The sequence below is a fragment of the Pyxicephalus adspersus genome, chromosome 3 (assembly GCF_032062135.1).
Source record: "Pyxicephalus adspersus chromosome 3, UCB_Pads_2.0, whole genome shotgun sequence".
Taxonomy (NCBI): Eukaryota; Metazoa; Chordata; class Amphibia; order Anura; family Pyxicephalidae; genus Pyxicephalus; species Pyxicephalus adspersus.
Genome location: NC_092860.1, coordinates 75788023 through 75796979, shown reverse-complemented (window position 1 = coordinate 75796979; position 8957 = coordinate 75788023).

Here is an 8957-nt window from a genome sequence, read left to right as displayed (position 1 = left end):
AACATGGGCAATTAACTATACCTGAAATGACAAGCTTTCATTTAATGCTAAATCCAATATTTCCCCTGGTAGTATTTAAGAATCAAGCTTGTTTATCAATTGTTGTGTGAAACATTTTAAACTATCAGTTAAGATTGAATAATTGTTTTTAACAAATGCAGTTTAACAGGTTTAAAAGCATTAAGTATATAAAAAACCCTGGAAATACTTGTAAAAAGCATTGAGCAAAAGCATTTGGGCAGTTACCAAATCCTGGCCAAGTTTGAAATTCTTGCTGAAAAGAAAACATAAGTTAATGGGGAAAAAGCAGGCAACTGTAGAAACCATGATAGTGCTGACACCCAGGCAGGTGTCCCATAGTGTATCCCCTACGGAGATCAATTTAAAGGCAGAGGCAACCTCCAGATTGCTATTTTAGTGTGTTAAGATTTTTTGTGTTAGGGTTTTGATGATGTTACTAGACTAAAAACCATGTGTGATATTGTTGCAGTTTTTACTGCAATAGGAACTGGAATTTGTGTTCAAACTGTGTCAATGAAAGATTGAAGCAATGTTTATTTGGAAGCTTGGAATACATAGAAAAAAATACTGCTCATATATTCTGCTGGCCTGTGCAGTGACACCTGTGTTGGGACTCTGCTCAAATGAGTCTTGCATTCATGTGTGACTATTGCAACTTAGTTTGCATAATTTTATAGTTTGTGATTGGGAATTTGATTCTACATTTGGGTGACATTTGCTACACATTAAGTCATGCATTTAGCCTTATGTTGTTAAATGACCATTTGTGATTCTATAACACCATAAACAGTATATAAGGACATGGACAATGTAGACAAGAGGGACTATTGTATTGGTCCATGTCAGAAGACGTGCCCCAAAGCTACTCAACAAAGTCTGTGCTATGTTTTCCTTTCCTAACAAACTGTCTGTCTTGAGGCAGCAGCTAAGGCTACTTACACGTTAGACTTTTGTCTTTGGAAATGATTGTGAGAAAAGACTGATGGCCATTCTGCTTTATGGAGAGGGGAGGAGGGAGAACGGGCAAGTGGCACTCTACTGCACTCTCTCCCTTCACTTGCACTATGGTCAGTTGTAGATCCGCCAGGACGGACCCATGAACAATGTTGTTCAATACAAGCCCTAAAATGATAATCAGACGAGAATCATCTGACGTGTGTGATATGTAAATAAACACTGTGTGTAAGACAAACAGGCACCAGTGCATAAAAATTACATCTTTTTACTCTTTCCATCTTTTTTAGCCTTACTTTTATTTGTGTCTGTTGTGTTGCACCAACTTCAGAGTTCTGATTTTGGTATAGCAAAGATAGCACATTGCTGTGCTTTCTAAAACGGTGGTCCAGACATACCTTAGCTCTATAAATGACCCCCATAGAGTGGAGTTACCAAAATGTTCTTCTGTCTTCTAATCATCAGAAATTGGATAATTTGCAATCTAGAGATTTGCAAGGTAGAAACAGTCACATTGTTTCCTCACATCAGCACTAATCTGATGAAAATAAATAGCAGAATTATTTGAGATGATAGCTATTTGGATAACCAATTTTACAAAACACTCACTGTTCAGCTCCCTTTTATTGAAAAATGACTCTTTGAATCATACGTTAAGGAGAAGAGTACTCGTCCTCCCCAGACCCACAGGGCTTTAACCTTAGCGTAGAAAGTCACCCACCCCCTCTCCCTTTTATGAATAGCACTTATGCTTGCAGGAGATTTTCTCTAAGGTAGTTCACACCTCCAGGAAAAAAACTTCAACCAGATCTCTACAGGTATTAAGAATGAATAAGAATAATTTGAACATTCTAGCTCTCAATCCCCCCCAAATATTGTTGTGTCTAAGTTCCACATGGGCTGCCACATACTGTCCTCTGTCATACCCTCTACACTTCTCTTCTGCAAATACTTCTCACCAAGAAACCCCCCCAGCAATGTTTGTTCTATGTTTATTATGAATGGTACCTCTATGCCAATATGTTCAATAGAGTGATCTGCTGCTATCAGGAATCAATTTAAGGGCATTGCTAAATAAACCCTGAGTCTACATGCTGTATACACTGCATACATATGTTTCAGTTCTTGTTACAACAAAAATAAGGCTAAATAACTGAAACACAGGTGCACTGCTGGCTCTGGTTGCCAATGATGTCTACGTCAGAACTATACAGACACTGTCAGGTGGAAGATCAGTCTCCCTGTGATGACTTTTACAACAGTTAGTGTTGTTGACCAGTCATAAAGCAAGGTTTTATTTAAATATATTTATTTTAATAATGTTTGCATTTCACAGAAGTTTCATTAATGAATAAACCCTTTACAACATCACAGGTTTTCATAAATGGTTACAATGTAACCTTTTCAGGGCACTAGATGGCAGCACTTACCTTGGACATTTTTTTCTTGGACATTCTGGAGTGTATTTATCAATTATCATTATCATTATAATTATCATTTATGTACATGTGTAGGTTCAGGCCTAACCAACAAAGGAATCAGGAGCTGGAAGGGTTGGGTGAAAGAGCAAGGTAGCCAGGAGCAAAGACAGCCCAAGCTAGTTAGAAAGGAAGACAGGTACGAGTTGGGATTCAAGTTCTATGTGCACCTGATTACCTTACTGGCTAACCAGATCAACAATTTGCACATGGCTTACTTTGCTGTTTGGCCAGGCCTGTCTTCCTTGCTGAATATGTAAATGCTTTGGATGCTATACGATATTTAAGAGCCCCTAATTAAAGGGGGCTAGCAGATTCCAAAAAGCTATTGCCACTATTGGGGGCATACGGGGGGGCTGGTGTTTCTCCAAGGGAAGGAGGCTACATGCTTTTTGGCTCCTTCCTTTTTGGAACAGATTCCAGAGGACCTTTATGGATAGGAGAGGTAGGCCCACAAATTTTTGCAGCTCCTGTTTTCTATCCAAGAAAGTCCTAGGCCTAATAAAGGGTCTGATTATAAAAAAGGGGCACCATAGTTTTTTTATTTACATTTTTTTAAGTGTATAACGTGATACTGAACTTAGAGTTGAGCTCTGTTTAAATTCTAAATTCTGATGTGAGGACTTAATATTTATGATCCAAGTGTTAACTGAATTAACTAATAATCTATATTATGGGGAGTTTATAGTGTAATAAGATAAAATTATTGTCACACTACCTGTTGGTTCCTGTGGCACTCCCTGCTGACCTGTCCTGCTCCTGTCTACACCCTACCCATGTCAAGCTCATAGCTCACTCTTTGTCACTGTCTGCCAGAACATGCAGGCACGCTTCTTGATCTGGCATGTCTGTGGGTGGTCAAGCACATACATCCAAAAGAGGAGGAGCTCCTGAATGGTGCAGTGGCTATTTCAGCCTCAGCAAAAATGCTGGTGAGTACTGTGGCTTTAAACCACCTCCTTAGCATTTGGGACCCCCCTAGCAAATTCCCAGCCTGTACATTGTTGTGACCTTTTGCCTAATCACCAACGCGTTCTTGTCTGCCGCCTTCCCAGACCTTCCAACTGCAAACTGACACCATTTTGTCTGAATGTTGGTTTCATGACCACGACTGATCCACCAGATGTCTCTACGCAGAAGCCTACTTCCATTGGTCTGTGAACCTGGTAAAACCTAGCAACAAAGTGTCCGGTTGTTACTAGGATTACTGGCCCATTCCCCCTTGCAGGGGGCTCTGGTGATCTGCACCCCGGGTGATGCCGGTAGAACGATCCTAAGAAATTTCCTCCCACTATAGCAACAGTTTCTAAATAAGTTGTCTGACTGTGACTGCATTGCCAGAGGCCTACACATCCTAACAAACTCTGTCTGTCCACTTAAGTACTGTTTTGTATTAGATTAAAGTATAGTATACTCAAATAGTATTTAACTAAAAGAATATATTGGTGGATTTTTTAATAATCTTTTGGCAACAACTGCTGCACCAACTGTGTGAACCCTTTCACAGTAGCGTGAGCTCAGGTAGTGTGAACAGAAGCTGTCATACAGCAGGTGACTTGGTGACCCTCACTAGTACCTAGACTGATCTGATTTAAACAACACTTTTCTGTGCACAAATAAGAGTATTTTAACATAATACATAACTCTTTTATAATGATAATAATTTTTGTTTATTTGTTTGCAGATTAAAATCTTGTAATACTAGTATATTACTAAAGATACTGTATCTCTTCAAGATTATCATTTATACATACTGAAGTTTAAACAATCATCCTGCCCCAAAACCATATAGTTTGGCTTTAAGTAAGATAAATTATAAAAATGTACTAGCTAACCCTTTATGCACAATGTATTTTTTATTGCAGTAAAAATACTGAAAAAAAGTGTAAGAGCCTAAAGGACCACTATAAATGTCTATACATGTTTGGGATTTGGGCAATGTCATGTCCATAGGGTCTCTATCCAGTTACCGAGTTCATATAATGAACTGAAACACCTCCAGCCTGTTCTAGGCACAAGACCATAATAATTTGTTTTACAACTGACCAAAGAGTGCTTTTTAGATTTTTATGTAAAAGTGGAAATATTTTATATCAACAGAACAAGCTGAAAATTTAAAAATTCTGGTGAAGAAGAGTCACCTGCCAATGATATGGAAGATGCTGCTCTACCTTTCCATGCCAGCAGCTAGCCGAGGTCCCAACCAGTCCCCTTCCCCTCAACTCCTGCATCAGCCTGGGAAACTAACCTCAAGGAGAGCTATGCAGACCACCTGGGGACTGGGTTGTAGAGTAGGAGCTGCAATTGTTCATTGATAATTCTTACCAAGACCTCAATTTCAAGATATGTGGCTTACAATTTTTTAAAAACTTGTGAAAATACAACATTGAGAGTGCTGTTTCAATAGCAAGTACGCATATAACTCCTTAATTGAAAATGCAAATTGGGGATCCCCGGGGCCGCTTACATAGCAAGGAGCATTGGGGGGGAGGCCACTAATTTGATACCTACCTGTCACAAATCTATAACTATCATACTATGTTACCCTGTCTGCTTCTCTTCTTTGAACCCCAATTTCCCTAGAATGGTTGGGTGTACAAAACCGAAAATGTAGGTACAGTGGGGGGACACCTTTAACTAACCCCTCTCCACTAAAATTTCATTACTATAGCAAATGCACTGCCCTGTTACACATTACTGCTCACTTCTAACAATTGAACCCCAATTTTTCTGGAATAGGGAGGTATTGGAAACTGATAATGTGTGGGGAAAGTCTGGGATAACACCCCCTAAAATGTCATCACTATGGTATTAGAACAAAAAACTCTGCCCATCAAAACAAAATTGGGGTTTGGGTACTAGTAGGGTACAGTCATGTGTAACAGGGCAGCGTGTTTTGATGGGCAGAGTGTTTTATATTGTAATGATGCCATGGTAATGAAAGTTTGGGGATCCCCCACTTGCAGCTATATTTTTGTTTACCTGCTCTGTTCCTTTCTAGAGAAATTATGGTTCAAGGTAGGGAAGTAGACCATAAAGTGTACCAGAGCAGTGCGTTTTGATGGGCAGAGGTTTTTTTATGTTTTAATGTTGGCATGCTAATGACATTTTAGGGGGGTTTGTACACGTGTCCCCCGCTTTCACCTACAATTTCAGTTTCCTGCACCTCCCCATTCCAGAGAAATTGGGCTTCAAAGAAAAGAAGCAGAAAGAGTAGGATAGCATTGGGGGCCCCACCCCCAATTTAATTTTTTTAATTTTGAGCTCCTAGGTGCACTTGCTTTTGAAACAGCACTCCCAATATTCAGTTTTCAGAAGTTTTTAAATTTGTTACCCCCATATTCTATAATTCTTTAAATAATAATTTTGGTTACTAGTAGCTATGAGGGTCCACTGTGTACCCTGAAAATTCAAGCCGTTACAACCAAAGGTTTAGGAGATATGAAGGTTTGATCACAGTGAGTTGTTAGGCTGCAGAGTATGACAAGCAGCCTTTACACACTCAGCTAACACTCTGCTGCTGATGTCATTACACACGCACACTGGGGTGAATAAATTTCACAGTTTTTAATTTTTTTATATAAAACTTGGGCAGTGATGAGGTGGAAGGGGGGGGGGGGGGGGGGGGGGACTGTCTGTCCTGCCCCCATTTTGCTATCACATGCACGATGCTCTTAAAGAATCACAACATTTTAACATTATATAAAGGGTGACTTTCCCCTTTTATATAATTTAAAAAAGTGTTTTGTTTTTGTTTTTATTTTTGGGGTAGGACCCCTCTCTGTTGGTTTCTACTGCCATGGTGGTAAAGACTGCAAGATAAATCCGCAGTCTCCTGAGATATTTGACACTAGGCAGTTGGATCAAAATACACAGGACTGAACAGTTTGGGCATACTAACAAGGCATTAGAAAGTTGGAACGAAGGGGGTAGAAAACACTGACAAAATAGGAGGTTACTAGATACCTATGCATAAACTAGGAGCACTAAATTTGCTGTCTTGCCCTGCCCACTTTTTTTACCACCCGGCTACAGCTTCCTACCACCTGGCTGAAAAAAAATTCTGGGGAGAACTCTTTGATGGTCAGGTTACTGGCTCAAATAACTGTACTTAACCCCCCCCACATCCCATCCAGCCAAACTTTTAACTTTCCCCAGCTTTCTATGAACATACTTTGAACAGTCCTCCTCTGCCCCAGCACAACCACAACAGATTCCACCTCCTCCAAATCATACCCCTCTGCCCGCCCAGGTCCTCACCTCTAACTTCCCCCTCTTCAGACACCTCAGTACTGACCCACACTTGCGCACATCCCAGGCCTTATCCTTTCTGAACAAGAAGAGTCCACTACCTCTTAAAATTTCCTAAATTTGTAAATATGCTTTTAACTTGGATATGGTATCAAATGTATCCCTTCCTTTTTTTTACAGTTATAGTCATTCAGAGTAGTTTATTGTTTAACAAAAAAAAAAAACACTTTTTTTATTTTGCTCAAGCAGTTTTATACACAAAAACTCAAATTTGAGTTGAAAATCATTCAATGGTATACTTTAGCTTTATGCTGATGGAAAAGCATATTTTTCTTTTCTTGACCAACATCCAACCATCAGACATTGGGCCTGATTTATTAAAGCTCTCCATGCCGGAGAAGATACACTTTCATTAGATTCAAATGTTTTGAATCCCGGATCAGATCCATTCCAGGTTTGCTGAATGACCCTGCTTCACTGATGAAAGTGTATCTTCTCCAGCATTGGAGAGCTTTAATAAATCAGGCCCAATGTGCCAGTCTGTTCAGGAAAAGAAATTATTTTAATTTCAAATAGCATGCATAAGCAACATCAATCACACATGCTACAGTACATGCTAAGTAAATGTTAAATTGCCAGAGACACATTTCTTTTCCTTAGTTGTCAAGCACAAAATCCACATAAACAGACATTGTGCCAGTCTGTCCAGGAATGTATTGGGAAGTTTTTCTGAACAGCCAGGCACAATGTCAAAGCAAAGATACCACAATTATAAGAGAGTTTTAAAAACATCCAGTATATATAGATTTGGTTTCATGATCTCAAAAGAGATTGGAGTTGGCTTCAGTATGGCAAATGTAGATAGATAGATAAAAAATTGCAATAGAAAATATTTCATGTTTATATAATTATGTAGTATACGTGTGCTACAACCTAGGCTACATAATTTTGCAAATGCTATAGGTATGTTACCTAATAAATGACATGAACATTTTGCTTGAACTTGTTAATGTATCCTGAGGATATAATAGTAAGGAGGTAACTCAAATGCCTTAATTGAACTATTCAAAATAAAAAGGTAATACATCTGATGCTGGATCATTTAGTGACCACTCTATATATATACTATATTATATATGTATGTATATATGTATATATATATATATATATATATGTGTGTGTGTGTGTGTCTGGTTTTTTTGCCATGAAGTAAATTTCCAGGGAGTAAAAAAAAAGTATGAGTGAACAAAGTACATGCCACTTGTTGAAAAAGATTCTGAAGGTGCATTCCACATATCTTCTTTTACCTGTAATTGAAGACTTTGCATTGTGCAGATTCTGTAGGTTGAGTTTGACAGTCTCTTAAACTACATAAACATAGGTTAAGGGTTCACCTCCCAGCACTAAACCTGAGATCAGCTATTTTTTTCCCAGTGTTGGAAACCTTTTTGTAGGCATCAACATCAATGGCTAGGAACTTTTAGTGTGAGTTTGCAACAGCCAAAACAATAATTGAGAACATTTTTTTTTAATAAAGAAATTGAATCAATTTGTGAGGAGTATATGTAGATGAAAATGCTTTCTGGTGATAGCTCCAACACAATTGGGGAAGTTTTCATATTGTTTAAAGCCTTCAGCTGCCTCAGTCCAAATCTCTTTGGTGGAGTTGTACATAACCAATATGCCTTACTTCCTAAGAAGAAAATGATGGTGTAGGAGCAAAAGACTCTGTGCTAGCAATGAACCTAAAAGAATAAATAATGAAACAGGTAAAAGATATTGACAGAGACACTTTTTTACATAAGCAGATTTTGCACCATATCACAATATGAAAAATAGGCTTTGCAAGAGGAAGAAACATCTGCAAAGAGCAAAAACTTAAACAGGGAACATACCTTGGATAGATAATATAAAAATGATAGAGTCCATGCTACCTATAAAATCATATATATTCCATGTAAGGACAATAAAAGGGATCTACAGTGCACATTACCTCTTTATTAGGGTCAAACATGATATCATGGTATTCCTTCTTTTTTTTTTACTCACCTGTCCCGCTCTGCCATGCAGCCTATCAGGCACACACCTGAGGCTTGCTTGCACTAAAGTTAAGTCCAGCTAGAAGTTTCTTTAGGAGGAGTTTTTTTTTCCAAAAAAGACAGCAGAGCAACTTACTTTGCTGCTCTATTTGTCTGTTGACAACCTTAGACACACCGAAAGAACCACTTCATCACTTCTGTGATGACGTTTTCA